At 43.2% G+C, this 16,605-nt stretch overlaps 1 long non-coding RNA gene across 1 annotated transcript; it reads right to left on the bottom strand.

Moving 5' to 3' along the window:
• Positions 1-211: 211 nt before the first annotated feature.
• LOC140066056 (uncharacterized) lies at positions 212-15,969 on the bottom strand. The gene is made up of 4 exons (XR_011848092.1): positions 15,926-15,969; positions 15,609-15,683; positions 13,852-14,472; positions 212-553 (listed from the first exon to the last, which is right to left on the bottom strand). It is a non-coding gene; the product is annotated as an uncharacterized lncRNA (long non-coding RNA).
• Positions 15,970-16,605: the final 636 nt, after the last annotated feature.

The following is a 16,605-nucleotide window of genomic DNA, read 5'->3' as shown; positions in this document are numbered from 1 at the left end:
ATCTGAGTGACCTTTATGGTCCATACTTAAACAAAACCACCAATGAACCCCACAAACCCCGAAAAAATAACTTGTATTGATTCTTTTGGCTTCTAAAAAAATAGGCATGTAGTCAATCTCCCTCGCCTCCTCACATCTGCTAACATTCTTAATCCTGCCCCTCTGCGCTATCCTCCCTTGCTGCCGAAAACTAGTACAATGCGCCTGTGAGTATGTGCCCAAGCAGCTTCACAGGAACACCACACATGCGCCGCTACAGGAGTCAAAATTTGCTTGACTATAGCTAATGAGGTAAAAGGTACTGCCCGGCTGATTCTAGCCCTTTTGTTGCCTGAGGCAATAAGTGAAAATGCTGCCCCCTCCCCCGCACCGAAAGATGCTACCTTACACACTAGTAGTCAGACACAGACATTAGTGACATCTAGTACCTTACAGGTGATGATCTGCTCCATCACGAAGAAGACTTCTTTACGATTTCTCCTGCCCATGGTTTATCTCCGCTGAAATCACAATCAAATGTCAGCTCCATGCAGCACATCTCCACACTGTGCTCCTGAAAAAACCACAGTCACTTACAGTATAATGGATTGTGTTCCTAAATACATAAACAATGAAATCGGGGGTTGGAACGGCACCATGCAGAGGTCTTTATTGATAAGGCGAAACGTCGCGTTGATGGTGGAATAAATCACTTAATTTTTCACTACTACCGGAGTGCTGCTTCAGATCGCTTTCCGTTCCTAAATACATATTATCCACCATTCCCTACATAAAACATCCCCCAAATAAATTATAGTATGTACAGCAGCCAGAATTATAAATACCACATGTCCTGAACTACATCTTAATTAATATACAGTTCCCCTAATGTATTTATTACAGCCCCCATATACATACTCACAAATTAAGTTATATACCGTGCTTCATAAAAGGCCACACTGTTTAATTAAAATCCAGCCACTATATACAGATACTGCGAGCACAGCCTCCCCCCAGTATGCACAGCCTCCCCCCAGTATGCACTGCTGTCTCTCCAGCAGTGCATAGGGATAGGACATGTCCTATCTTTTCCCCGTGTACGGAGAGGTACGGTGCTGCACGTGTGTGGCACAGGAACACTCCGTGTGGCCATTTCCGGCCTATGGAAGATGTATGTATGGCTGCAAGCTAGCGGTCGTACATACGCCCCCCTACGGTTGTGTGCATGGGGCCTCCAGGGTGACCCTGGTCAGTTTAGGTGGATGGCCATGTATAGCAGCTGTCCCATACACCTACCATTTAAAAACAAGATGTTCAATATATTTTTTAAACATAAACCTGTAATACACTTTTCCACGATTTTATCCCTGAACTGTGTGGCGTGTACCTTGGTTTTCATGATGCTGTTTGTACACTAATTTTCTCTATAGGGGTATAAATACTTTTACATTCAACTGCTAGAAATGAATATCTGTGGTCCCCCATCTTCTCTATATTGGGTATACTCAGGTGTCCTTACAGTGTCGCAAAGCAGCTCAAGGATGGCAGATCAGAGTATACTGATTGTCTGCATGACCTAGTACCCCATATGAATGGATTGTCTACTGAGCTGCAATCTCCTGCAATCGCTGGTGGCTTTTCTATTAAGAGGATTGATGTCTGCCTCTCTGCCGTATTGCTTTAAAGTCTGTGAATGAATTATTCCTGCTGTGTCCTAACCACATCTGTTAACACTTTCACTGTTCTTAGCCACATTTCTTGTGTGGCCTTCAAATATTAATTTAATGTATATTTAGATAAAATGATTTATAGTGAAATTCCATAATTCTGCATTTGCTAATTGAGAATTAAATTCCGATTTAAATTATTTTCTTACATGTATTTAATGGGAAGAGTTCACTTTTCTAAGATGGAGCACCAAATCTCCTTAATTTCCTATCACTCCGATAAAACGCTGACAGCCAACACTTAAGATTAAGTAATGTCTGATTGATCATTAAACTTAATGGGATGTATATACAGGCGGTCCCCGACTTACAGACGACCCCTAGATACAGACGGGCTCCCCTGCCCCCTATGACCTCTGGTGAAGCTCTCTGGTTGCTTTACTATAGTCCTAGGCTTCAATGATCAGCTGTAAGATGTCTGTTATGAAGCCTTATTGATAAATCTCGGTCCCATTACAGCAAAAAATTTTGAAACTCCAATTGTCTGTGGGGAAAAATGTTTTTTTTGTCTGGAGCTACAATTATAACATATACAGTTTCGACTTCCATACAAATTCAACTTAAGAACAAACCTATGGAGGGGGATGGTTTTTGTAGGGGGGCCGTTGGGATCATGTTAGTGCTATATGTGGATTGAAATGCAGAAAATAATACTGTAATATGGAAATTTTGTATTATCCTAGCTGTGAAATGTATCTATGACAAAGTATATGTTCACTGCCTGCAGCAGATATTTTATTTGTATGTATATAATTTTATGGGTTTATGGGCGAAAAAACCTCTATTAAAAATACCTGATTTAAAAAAAAAAAAAAAAAAAGAACAAACCTATGGAACTTATCCCGTATGTAACCTGGGGACTGCCTGTATACATCTATGCAATGAGGTCCCCCTAGTGGTAACTGTAGGAAACCACTATTTTTTCTTGTTACCATGGTTTTGTGAAGGGAAGCAGAGGAGTTGCAATTAAGCAAACATATGCAACAACTTCTCAAATTCTTGATGGGAAAACGGGTGCCAGTTATATCTCACTAACTGACACCTCAAATAGGTCTGCCCACCCTCAGAAAGAGATTTTCACAAATGTAGCCCCTATTTAGGCCAAGGTAAGTAAAACTTGGGGTGATTCCCTCTGAGGATCTGGGAGTAGGAGCAAGTATGCATTTTTTGGTATAAGTATAAATGTATTTGGTGTCCTATTTGACATTTAGCCCTTTTGCAATTCATTAAAAATGCCTTTTCTGCCCCCATAAATGATGCTTACTGTGACATTTTAAATAAGTGCCCATATTCATGGTGAATTTTTTCCTTCCGCATATATAAATATTCAGCAGCTGACTATTCATTCCCAGAGGCTCTTGAAAGGCAAGATAAGGGCATTCTGTCGCAGAGCATTTCACATTCTGTCCTGCTTTGCGTTCCATTCAGGAGCAAATCTGCCCTCTGCAGTTATCCACAGGTCCTTACCCTAATAGCAGAAAGCAGCAACAGGAATGGGAGGACGGGATACACAATGCCAGGTCTTTGAGTGTTGGATCCGGAAGTAAGCTTTGTATTAATAGCCTTCATAGCCCCCAGCACTGCTTAAGCCTCTTCCAGATGACTGGAATAGTACTCGGATCAAGTGGATGATAATGCAAATCAGGCTTCTTCAATATGGAGAGAGCTCTTGAGATGTTTTGTGCAGTTTCCAAGGCCATCTTCTCTAGTGTACTCCCCAGCCCCCTTCCTAATACATCATACCACATCCCTCTATAGGAACTGAGGAATTATCTTGCTCTACCACGTGGAGCAGCTTTTTGTACAGTCTCTTTGAAGTGTCTTTAAATAGCTGCAGTCCTATTGACATGGCTTACAGACGGATTATTTCTAAGGAAATTCAAATTATGCGTAGCTGTGAAAAATTATTAGTCAAGCACTTGGTATAGCCATGGCAATGGCAAGTGCATGGGAGAGAATGAGTGTTGTGCAGCTCTGCTATGGAATGGGTTAATTTTGTGTCAATACAGGGTAAAGATTGATCAATTGATCATTACGGATCTCTTGCCAGTTTTTGCGGTTAGTGTGGCCTAAAGGAAATCTACCACCAGGATCAAGGACTGTAAACCAAGCACACTTACGTGCTGGTAATTACCCCCTCTGGCAGGATCAGCTCCTCTTTTAGTTTCTAATGCCCTTGTTTTAAAGAGAATGTGTCACCCCAAAAAAGACCCCCACCAAATATGACCTCTATAATCCCCACCCCAGCCCCTTTCTAGATCTGCCATTTTTTTTTTTATGTTGGGGAAGTTGGTTGTAACAGATCCGACCTCTTACCAAATAAGGGTATCCCTTGCGCTGGAAGTCGGCTTTATTCATGAGGGGCCGGCTGACACTCCCCCAACACGCACCCGGCAGCATCATGTATATTGCGTAATCGATGCCGGCTCTCTGCGGCAACACTGACAACAGCTGCGGCCACGGACTTCTTATTCCATTGCCGCCCGGCTGCGCCGCACTGACTGCGGCTGTGGCATGCTTATTCACATTCTGTCAATAAGCACGTGCGGCACGGCCGGCCGGCAATGGGAATAATCAAATCTGTTACAACCAACTTTCCCAACATAATTTTTTTTTTAAATTGGCAAATATAGAAAGGGGCTGGGTAGAAGATTATGGGGGGCATATTTGGTGGGGGTCTTTTTTTGGGGTGACAGGTCCTCTTTTCTAAGGGGTATCTACAAAAACGGCAAGTGCATCATCCATATGTCATCTGGTTTTGCAGATCCCCAACAAACAAAGGCAGGCAGATTATGTCACTGGCTTGTTCCTTTAAGTGTTAGATGATTGTGTAACTTAGCAACTGATCTGCAAAAAACTGATGACACCTGTGTGGCATCCATATTTTTCAAGTTCCAATAGACAAGTGTTAGGGCTGAGCCACAAACATGGGCAAAATCTGATCTAAGTTTTGTGGCGCTTTCACAAGACCCCGGTGTAGTATTTCCTTCAAAGTCTACCATTTGGTATTGGAAACAGTCGGCAAACTTTCTAACCCTTTCACAAACGGCCAACATAAATATGTTGGCCAGTAGTGAAGAGGTGCATGATGAGTGCTCACGGACGTAACCCTCTTCAAAAGTGCTGGGTGTCAGCTTTCCAGTAACTGCTATCTAAGGAAGTTAACCTTTTTTGGATGTCGCCTTCAAACCCGACTGCAGCACCTAAGAGGCCTGCCCCTGCGCGCCGCCATCTTTAAACGCCCTCTGTGACATAATTTGAGGGTGCCGATTGGTGCAATGACAGACTGTAATATACAGTATATTTACAGTAAAATAAATTCAAAAAAACTTTTAAAAAATCGGAATATGTTTTTCAAAAACCTAAACATTCAAGTAAAATCATAAACATGTTTTCTGTCTAACATTGCACATAAAAGAAGGTTGAATCGGCTTATACTGTACATGTATTTATAAAGTGTCTGTGCCAGTTTTGTTTTGCGGCTGCACTTTGTCCAACAAGAATTGTGTCACACGCTGTACGTTAAAGGGACACCTAAAAAAAAATAGTGCACACTTCCAGAGCAGTGCAGGATGAGCCAGATAATTGAAGACCATGCACCAGTATTCAATAATCTGGCGTACCCTGCACACTCAGAATGCAAACTGCACTAAATCTGGCCCAAAATGTCATATAGTTCAAAATATAAAAACAATTGTGTCCAGTGGAAAACACCATAGCGCCAAAATGTCTGAATTGCAACTTTTTTGCCATTTTGCCTCCAATTAAAATTTTAATAAAATGTGATCAAAAAGCTGTAGAGTTTTCAAAATTGCAGCAATGAAAACATCACCCCATCCCACAAACAATGACACCTTACACACTGAATTATGAAAAAGTCACAGGGGTCAGAATATGGCAAGGCTTTTTTTTAATGCACAGTATAAAGACATAAATGAACTATATAACTTTGGCACTTCTGCGATTGTACTGATACAAACAATAAAGAAAAGATGTCATATTGACTGCACATTGAAAGCTGTAAAAATAAATGCAATCCGAAATGGCGCAGATGTGTTTTTCTTGTAATGTTGGATTTTTTTCCAGCTTTCCAGTACAAGCAGTTCCCTACTTAAGGACACCTGACTTACAGACAACCCCTAGCTACAGTTGGACCCCTCTGCCCCCTATGACCACTGGTGAAGCTTTCTGAATGCTTTACTATAGTCCTAGATTGCAATAATCAGCTGTAAGGTGTCTGTAATGAAGCTTTATTGATAATCCTTGTACAGCAAAAAAATCCAACTGTCACTGGTACATCAATTTTTTTTTCTGGAACTACAATCATGAAATATACAGTTCCAACTTACATACATATTCAACTTAAGAACAAACCTAAAGAACCTCTCTTGTACAGGGGCTGCCTTACATGGCTAAGAATATTAAATGGTACCACTAGAAAATACAATTTGTCTCACAGATAACAAACCCTCATAAATCACTGTAAACTTAAAAATCTAAACGTTACGGCTTGTGGAAAACACAGTGAAAAACTGTGTTTTAACAGGCACATTCTAATGTTTGGCTTAGTTCTGTACTTTTTCCAAAATGGTGCTTGGTTTAAAGGGGGCTTTTCTTAAGTTCTACAGAAATTTTTATTCAGAAAAGAATGGTGGTAGTTTATTTGTACACATTAAATTAAATTACATATCTTTTATACCAGTGATGGCCAACCTTTTGGAGATAGAGTGCCCAAATTACAATCAAAACCCATTTATATGTCGCAAAGTGCCGACATGACAATTTAAGCAGTAACTTATTAATCCCTGCTGTATCACAGGTTTCAATCGTATTGGCGTCATGAGTTCACCAATACAATAGAAAGATGGTGGAGAAATTTAGATTTTAGCTTCCCTCCAGGGTTCCCTGAAGAAGGAGAATCAGGCTTCCCAGAGCAGGAGCTCCAACAATAATCTGTCTCTATCCAAACCTTCTTGTTTCTGCTGTAACCCTGGCAGCCAATGATGGCACGTCCTGGGCTGTATTGGACTACAGGAGGAAGCCTTGAGTCCTATCTGTCAAACTCTGTGTTGGGGTGAAGGCCTGGGTGCCCACAGAAAGAGCTCTGAGTGCCACCTCTGGCACCCGTGCCATAGGTTCGCCACCACTGTTTTATACCATTGTATATTTGAGTGACCTAAATTGACCTAACTGTCCTACTATTATGTGATCGACTAAATCATTTCCATCTACATCTAATTATACCGTGAAGCAGCTGTGTATGAAAAATGCAACTATTCTAGGCTGAAAAAACAGTAACTCCAAAGAATTTGTACTGAAGTGGAACTAAATATAGATAATGGAGCAATTATGATAAACGACATCTGTGCTAGACTAGTGCTGCTGTATAGTGCCTCCCATGGCTGCTTCCAAATGCCAATTGTCCCAAAACTGACTTAGCACTTCTCTAGAATGTTGTAAATGTCAGTCAGGGACTTAAAGGAAACCCGTCAGGTAAGTTTTCCACCCAAAACTGGCTCCAGCATGTACAGCCCTTTCCTATGGAGATCCTCACTAAGCTTTCTGACTGAAAAGTCAGGTTATAAGCTTTTAAAACTTAGAAGAGCATATACAAATTTACCAAACCTAGTCACAGGGGCGAGGAGCAGCGTCATCTAATCATACAGTCAACCTCCTAAATCACATACTGTGAGATGTGATATACTGTAAGGGTAACTCACTGTCCTGCATTGTGAATTAGTTAATGGATATGGATAATATGGATAATGGATATATAGGTCCTATTTGCACATGCCCCGTACAGAAAGGACATTTATAAACGTTATGATAGTAGCCAACTTCAAACTGCTATATCTCCTGATCCCTGGCACCTAAAAAAACATATTTAACAGCAGAATCCCATTTAATATGATATATGGATTTTGTATGGATGCTTCACAGAGCCAGAGCTACCCAGTATTAATGTACAAAAAATTGTGATTTTAATAAAGTGCTTTCTATTTCTGATTATTACTTTAAGAGTGGATTTTTCTATTCTTTTAAGCATTCAGTTTAATGGCACCAGAATTGTGTTTGTAGGTGCCAGGGTTCAGAAGATATAGGCATTTGAAGTGTGTCAACTGAAGGCAGAATGTAGAAGAAGCTGCAGGAAAGATTTTCACTTGCACCGTGCACCGTACACCCTCTGAATCTGTAGCTAAATCTGTAGCTAAACCTGGGAAAGGGTGATGAAATAATGCTGTACATATTTATAACATACGGTACTTTGGTAAACCTTACTACTTATTGAAAAAACTTTAATCAAAAAAAGATTATATTTTTACATTTGTAGTCAATTTTTGGCAAATTTTATAATGAATAAAATATGTAATTAACAAAACTATCATAGCCACATGTCATGAGAAAAACAAAGTAAACATTGGTATGATATGTAAAGCTTATACAGAGATATTGGGGCAGATTTACTTACCCGGTCCATTCGTGATCCAGCGGCGCGTTCTCTTTGCGGTGGATTCGGGTCCGGCCGGGATTCACTAAGGTAGTTCCTCCGACATCCACCAGGTGTAGCTGCTGCGCTGAAGACCATCAGAAAGCACTGGAGTTCACCATCCTATCGTGGGTGAAGGTAAGGGCGTGTCGAGCGACACTTTTTTTTTTTTTTTTAATGCGCCGGTGTTTCCAAATCCCCCAGGTTTTTTAAGCGGTTGGCTCATGTATGGGGATGTTCTGCAGCGGTTGGCTCATGTATAGGGATGTTCTGCATTGGTTGGCGTCTGTATAGGGATGTTCTGCAGCGGTTGGCGTCTGTATAGGGATGTTCTGCAGCAGTTGGCTCATGTATAGGGATGTTCTGCAGCAGTTGGCTCATGTATAGGGATGTTCTGCAGCGGTTGGCGTCTGTATAGAGATGTTCTGCTACGGTTGGCTCATGTATGGGGATGTTCTGCAGCGGTTGGCTCATGTATGGGGATGTTCTGCAGCAGTTGGCATGTGTATAGGGATGTTCTGCATTGGTTGGCGTCTGTATAGGGATGTTCTGCAGCGGTTGGCGTCTGTATAGGGATGTTCTGCAGCGGTTGGCTCATGTATGGGGATGTTCTGCTGCGGTTGGCTCATGTATGGGGATGTTCTGCAGCGGTTGGCATGTGTATAGGGATGTTCTGCAGCGGTTGGCTCATGTATAGGGATGTTCTGCATTGGTTGGTGTCTGTATAGGGATGTTCTGCAGCGGTTGGCATGTGTATAGGGATGTTCTGCAGCGGTTGGCATGTGTATAGGGATGTTCTGCAGCGGTTGGCATGTGTATAGGGATGTTCTGCAGCGGTTGGCATGTGTATAGGGATGTTCTGCAGCGGTTGGCATGTGTATAGGGATGTTCTGCAGCGGTTGGCTCATGTATAGGGATGTTCTGCAGTAGTTGGCGTCTGTATAGGGATGTTCTGCATTGGTTGGCGTCTGTATAGGGATGTTCTGCAGCGGTTGGCGTCTGTATAGGGATGTTCTGCAGCGGTTGGCTCATGTATGGGGATCTTCTGCAGCGGTTGGCTCATGTATGGGGATGTTCTGCTGCGGTTGGCTCATGTATGGGGATGTTCTGCAGCGGTTGGCATGTGTATAGGGATGTTCTGCAGCGGTTGGCTCATGTATAGGGATGTTCTGCATTGGTTGGCGTCTGTATAGGGATGTTCTGCAGCGGTTGGCGTCTGTATAGGGATGTTCTGCAGCGGTTGGCATGTGTATAGGGATGTTCTGCAGCGGTTGGCATGTGTATAGGGATGTTCTGCAGCGGTTGGCATGTGTATAGGGATGTTCTGCAGCGGTTGGCTCATGTATAGGGATGTTCTGCAGCAGTTGGCGTCTGTATAGGGATGTTCTGCAGCGGTTGGCGTCTGTATAGGGATGTTCTGCAGCGATTGGCGTCTGTATAGGGATGTTCTGCAGCGGTTGGGTCATGTATGGGGATGTTCTGCAGCCATTGGCATCTGTTTAGGGATGTTCTACAGCCGTTGGCTCATGTATGGGGATGTTCTGCAGCCGTTGGCTCATGTATGGGGATGTTCTGCAGCCGTTGGCGTCTGTATAGGGACAAGCTCGAATGTAAATTATCTATTTTTTATTTTACAGGGAATTACCATTGTTTCGGTCCAGTGGAAGCTTAGTACAGGGGGGAGGAACACTCCTTGCTGTACTAATGACTGCTGGAGCCATTGTTCTGTCAGTGACCCTTTAAGCATATTGTACGGCTCTCGCAGAATTATATTTTAAAATATGTGGCGCTTATGGCTCTCTCAGCCAAAAAGATTCCTGACCCCTGGATTAGAGGGTCTCCACTCAGTACAACTCATTTTCCTTTTGTAGGTCCCAATCAGGGCTGGGACGACAGTAAGGCAAACGCCTAGGGAGCCATGTTCTGGGCATGTACTGGAGGCATGTGTAGGACTGTGCTACCTTTTATACATGTGCTGGTACGGGCAGGGATGTAACTACAGAAGTAGCAGCCATAACAGCTGCTATGGGGCCCGCGGTGTCAGGGGCTCTCAGCATCTGATCTGATACACTAAAGAATAGAGCATGTCCACTATTTACTTGGTAAATGCAGCTGTAAGTCTCTGCCTTGAAGGCGAAGTGTTAATTGTATTGTCCGATTATATGCTCTGTATTAATGGAAGGAGCAAGCTGGTTGGACCAGGGAGCTGTCAGCTCACAAGGGCAGGTTATAAAGCCCCTTGTGGCCGGAAAGTTCTAAGATCTTCCTGAGATCAGGAGGAAGCAGTGTCTGAGGCAAGCTGCCCTGACACCAGAGCAGAGCAGAGATCCACCATTAGGACTCTGCTCCAACACAACTTAGCCCAGCCTGAAGCTATCTTACCAGGCTGCGTGCACACCTTCCTGAGGACCTGAGCTCCAACCAGATATCTACATCCAAAGATATTATACAACAGGCATTCAGATCAAGATGCTCTTAAGGTGAGCACCCTTGTTATCTTGATACTCTTGGGCTTTTCCGAAATGCTACATTTGAGTCTTTGCGCCTTGTGTCTCTCTTCCACTTTTTCGTTCAGTGAAACAGTCCACCCCTGTATATGTTGGGGGCACAATATAGTCAATTTGAGGAATGCATAGTTTTTATCTAGGGGACTTTTTTTATGACAATGCAGCCCAGCCCATGTCTAAAATGCTTCATGGTTGGTCCATGAATCAAGTTTTAAGTATCCTGTTTCACATTCTCACCACAGTGTCCAGGATGGGAATCCTTGTATTATAGTGATATATGATACAACATTTATCATTGTAGTTCAGCTACCTCTGTTGTTGTTGTTGTTGGCACAAGTGTTTTCTTATTTAAATCTCAAGGTGCAGTCACGTGACATTTTTGATGCATTTTTAAACGCATTGAAAAAACATGTTTGGCTGGTTTGAAAGGGTTTTTCTTCATTGCTGAAAGTGTAAGCAGGTATGAAAATTTTAACACAACTGCTTACACTTCCAGCAATGAAGGTAAATGTTTTCAAAGCAGCAATACCCATGATAATATGTAAAAATGCATGCTTTTTAATGCATCACAAATGTCATATGTGAGTGCACCCTCAGTATTTAGTTTTGCTTTTTTTAGGAGCTGCAAATTTGCACATTTTTTATTTTTTGGCTTATTTAAAACCATGTAACTCCTCAATGTACCACATAAACTGCCACTAATAACACTAAATTCAAGAGTGAGGAATCCTGTCTCTTTAGTTGAACTTCATATTGTGTATCTGAAAGTCAAATGCATTGATTTAAAAATGCCTATCCGATAGAAAGACATTTGACAGCTGTTTGAATTGCAAATAAAAAGCCAAAGCAAATGCAGCATAAAATATAGCCCTTTACTCCAAACACAGGTTCACGTTTTATAAAGGGAAGAGTAAAGAATGGCAAATGAAGTAGCTGCATGAAGCCAAAGGGTCAGGTGTAACAACCTTTCTAATATTTTATAAGAACTAAAAGAGATTTCAGGTTCCCGTAAAAATCAAAAATAGATTTTTTTGGCCTAAATGTTTTAGAATTTGGCTCCAAATTCAGTAAATCTAGATTTAAAAAAAACTAATAAAAACAAAAGCAAGCCCCACACCACCTCAAAAATGCATTCAAAATCACAACCAAGCAAAAGCACAAAAAAATAGGCACCTAAAAAGTTGCAACTAGTTAAAAGAAACCTACCATGAGGAATCTATTATCAGAAGTAGACCTCATGGTAGATTCCTCCTGCCTGCCTCTGCCATAATCTGTAATGCAATTGTCAGGCTTAGAGGTTGTGGATCCTCTGAACCACTGCGGACGATGGCACAAGCCACTACCTGGGACCGGAGTCTAAGTGGCACCCGGTTTTCACCAGAGCCCGCCGCAAAGCGGGTTGGACTTGCTGCGGTGTGGTACCACCAGGTCGTTCCACAGGCGTGACTTGTCCGCAGTGGCAACCAAGGTCGAGGTACAGAATCGGCAGGCAATCTCGTAGTCGGGGTCAGGCAGGAGGTCAGGACGGGCAGCACAGGTTCGTAGTCAGAGTCGTAGCAACAGGTCAGGACAGGCGGCAAAGGAGCGTAGTCAGAAACGGAACCGGGGTCACAACAGGAAATCTCAAGAACAGCACAAGGCATCAAATACAGCTTTCTCTAGGGCGCAAGGCACAAAGATCCGGCAAGGGTAACAGGAAGGGGCAGGGTTAAATAGTTTAAGGGGGAAAGACCAGCGCCAATTAGTGGCGCGCTGGCCCTTTAAATGTGCAGAACTTGCTGCCCTAGCTGTCGGGGACGTGCGCGCACAGCCGAAGGGGACGGAGCAGCCGCGGACGGAGCCGATGCCGGCGGGACAGGAGCCGGGACCCGTGAGTAGCGCTTGCGGCGCGCTGGCGGGGGACCGAAGGCACGGGTGACAGCAATAATCATGGAAACTAACCTAACTTGTTAAAAAAAACTTTATTTTATTAATATGTAAATGAACTGCAGAGGCTACTAGGGCCTGACTAGTACACGCCCTAGTAGCCTCTGCAGTTCATTTACATATTACTAAAATAAAGTTTTTTTATACATTAGGTTCGGTTCCAGGATTATTAAATTACAGATTAGGGCAGAGGCAGGCAGGAGGCATCTACCATCAGATCTACTTCTGATAGTAGATTCCTCATGGTAGGTTTCCTTTAAAACAACACACCAAAATTAAGCTTGTATATCACTATGAGATCTCCCAGTGGAGCTGACCCCCACAGGCACCATACTACAGGCTCCTACCAGCAGTACCTTAATTCAAAACTAAAGTGCTGCTTCTCATTTGAATGCATTGATAGTCACAAAGATCTTAGTCTTAATAAGGATGCCACTTAGTAGAGCACATCTACATTCAAGTTCCCATCATAAAGTAGTTGGACATACCCTTCAAAAGAAAATGGTAGGGATAGTTCACCGTATGTTATATTTTCTTGGCATAAAGAGTGAAGGTTTAGTAAGAGAGACTTGCCGTGCATATGAATGCAGTGAATGGGGGGGGGGGTTCTCTCATCTACTCCTTCTGCTTCTCTTTATGGCTGTAGCATTAGAATTTACCAAGCTAAGAGCTGGGAGTATGTGCCCAGGACAGGAAAATTAAACAATGCCAGGACTGTTCACTCTGAAAGACTCAGATCAGAGGTCACTGAGTATTGGAGGTTCCTGCCAGGCTCTGTAGTCACAACAAAGTCACTCTCAAGACAGACACATTGAGATCTCAATGAGATGGTGTATTTGGGCATTTAATAGCACAAGTAGATTTGTAAGCAACGTAATTCAAACGTCAAATACATCAGAAGGCCGGATCTGGAGGAGCGAGACCTTCATTGTGCTTCAGCGTATAATAAATGTCCCCCAATATTTGTTAGTAATGTCCATTAGTAGAAATTCACTTTTACTGAAGGGATATGGAGATGGAAAAGCCATTGATTCAGGGGGATTCAAATATCCAATTAGTTGGTGCCTCTTTGAAATTACAATGCTGATTCGTTCACGAGTTTCACAGCCTTCAGACACATCTTTGGGGTAATTTGCTACGGGCAGTCCCTTCAAGGGAGCATTTAAGGTAAATGTCTTATTGTATATGTACTGACATTCATCATGTATATGTGTTTAGTACTTACTATGAGCAATATAAAAAGGTCCGTCTCTTTACATTATCCCGATGGGATCCAACAGCTTGTCAGTGACACACATCCCCAATCAGCCTGTAGGGCACAGCGCTCTGCTCTCAGGAGCTTATCCTCCCTCCCCCACTCCATAGCCTGATATCCAGGACTAGGCTGAAACACTTACTATAGTGATGGGAGAACAGCTATATTCTCATAATGTACCAACAGGGTAAAACAAGAAATATATCTTTTTGTAATTTTAAATGCTTTAAATTGTGTGTTATATCCACAGACTGGAATTTGATGCACAGAACAGACTAAACTTTATTTTTAAAGTTCAGTTCTGCTTTTGACAACCTGTCAGATATATCTAAGACAACCTAATAGTGGGGAACTGGCTGATGAGATGCCTTCTTTAGCAATACCTGCTCCATCTTGGCTTTTGACGTTGGCTGTATGTGCCGGTGTTAGAACCTGGGAAGTGTAGTGCCTGGAGCAGGAGAAGGGGAGCCAAGGTGGATAGTTGTTTCGAGTAGCGCCCTTTCCATGTTAGGAGCTGTCTAGGGAGACTGATCACCTCTCCAGGAGGTTGCCAAAAGTGGAATACTTTGGAATTGCAGCTGGGATCACTACCTGGGAGGGCAACAGTTAACATATAATAAATATAATAATATATGAATCACATATACAGAGATAAAGCATTTATACACTCATACACAGAGCTAGCGTTATGGGCAGGCAGTATGGGCATTTGCCCAAGGGTCCCAACCCCAAGAGGTCCTTTGGCTGTTTAAAGAGGACCTGTCACCCTAAAAAAAACCTACCCAACAAACGTGCCCCCCATAATCCTCCTCCAGCCCCTTTCTCCCTAGCCTTTTTTTAAAATTTATATCCAGTAAATTTAATTAAACAGATCCGACCTCTTACCAAATAAGAGGTCGGATCGAGTATCTGGTGTGCTGGCAGTCGGCCTTATTTATAAGGGCGCGTGCCGACACACCCCTAGCACGCCCCGCCAGCGGTCACATTGGTGGAGAAGCCGGCAGCATCGCATCGCTGCTGTCTCTCCGCGGTGCACTGTCAGCGGCTGTGGCCGCGCCGGCTTATTTGCAGTGGTGCGATCCGGAGAGCCGGCAGCGATCGATGCTGCCGGCTTCTCCTACAATGTGACCGCTGGCAGGGGCGTGCTGGGGGTGTGCGCACCGGATACACGATCCGACCTTTTATTTAGTAAGAGGTCGGATCGGTTTAAATGAATTTACTGGACATAAATTTTAAAAAAAATGGCTAGGGAGAAAGGGGCTGGGGGGAGGATTATGGAGGGCACATTTGGTGGGTGGGTTTTCCAGGGTGACAGGACCACTCTAAGGTATGGGACTTTTGTATTATGAATGATATGACTGCTGTGCAGCCTCTGCATGTGCAGTGGAAGCTGCCATACTGCATCCTGTGCCCACACAGAGAGCAGGAGGAAGCCAGAGCATGAAAAGAGCAAAGACCCTTGCAGCATGAAGTAAGTGGCTACATGACAGCAAAGAGAAAGAGTGTGTCTGTGTGGGAGAGTGAGTGATAGAGAGACAGCCTGGAAGAGTGAATGATAGAGAGAGCCTGGGAGAGTGAGTGATAGAGAGACAGTCTAGGAGAGTGAGTGACAGAGAGACAAATGGGGAGAGTGAGTGAGAAACAGGCAGGGAAAGTGAGTGGCCGAGACAGTAATAAATTATGGACGGGCTGATATGGGCTTTTAAAAAAAATAAACATGTACTCACTTCCTTCGTTGCTTCGTTGGTCTGTCTGAAGCTGCGATCAGGGAGCTTCCAGCCCGCTGGCCACACAGGGAGTCCCTGTAAACATATGGGCCACGGAGGAGGTGAATACACTTTTATCTTATTGAAAGCCTGTCCCTAATTTATTGCTAGTCTCAGATAACCCCTTTAAGAAACAATCCTATAGATAGATGTTGAATGTGTAATACCAATAAACATTGAACAGTATTAAAACATTAGAGGCCCCTGTTAAAATTTTGCCCAGGACCCCATTTTGGCTAAAACTGGCCCTGCTCATACAAACATATTTATATACTCACTTTCAAGCAGTTTTCTTATCCTTGGGCCAAGTAGCTGCGAACCACATTGAGGAAGTAAAGAGATTCCTAGTCCTGTTGTTCCCTCCCCTTTTCTGACATTTCTTATCTGTGCTGCCAGCTCACGTAAGTACTATGGAAGATGTGCACTGTTATATACTGTACATATTATGCTTTAGAATTTGCAGCATAATATGTGTATAATGTTGCACATTCTCCAATCTTTAGTATGGCAGGTCAGGAGCTGGGCCCCCTGACACTGTGAGCCCCATAGTAGCTGCTGTCACCGCTGCCCAACCTCCTACACTAATGAGCTCTGCCATCAGTGATGACAGCGCATAAGTCTCTTGAGCAGCAACATGCATGCTGCAACAGGAGGCTCTGCAGGCTACGGGTTGTGAACCCCCGGTGTAAAGAGTGTCATGAACACTGTAAAAGGCAGATATCTGTGGAGATACCTTTACATTTTTTGTGTGTAGACTTGCCAAACATGGCTACCAGGCCAATTGATACACTGCTTTGGACACAGTCACCATGCACCATGTGGCCACCTGTTATTCTTGCATCTAAGGGTATCTTCACACATAGCATAATAGCTGCAGAATTTACCTCAGAGGTAATTCCATAGCCATTACGCAGACATCAGTAAGCCTGCGGTCTGTGACATACACTCACCGGCCACT

This window comes from Engystomops pustulosus, chromosome 6, assembly GCF_040894005.1.
Source record: "Engystomops pustulosus chromosome 6, aEngPut4.maternal, whole genome shotgun sequence".
Lineage (NCBI taxonomy): Eukaryota > Metazoa > Chordata > Amphibia > Anura > Leptodactylidae > Engystomops > Engystomops pustulosus.
Note: the sequence above shows the minus strand (reverse complement) of the source record. Positions and strands in the feature narration are given on the sequence as shown.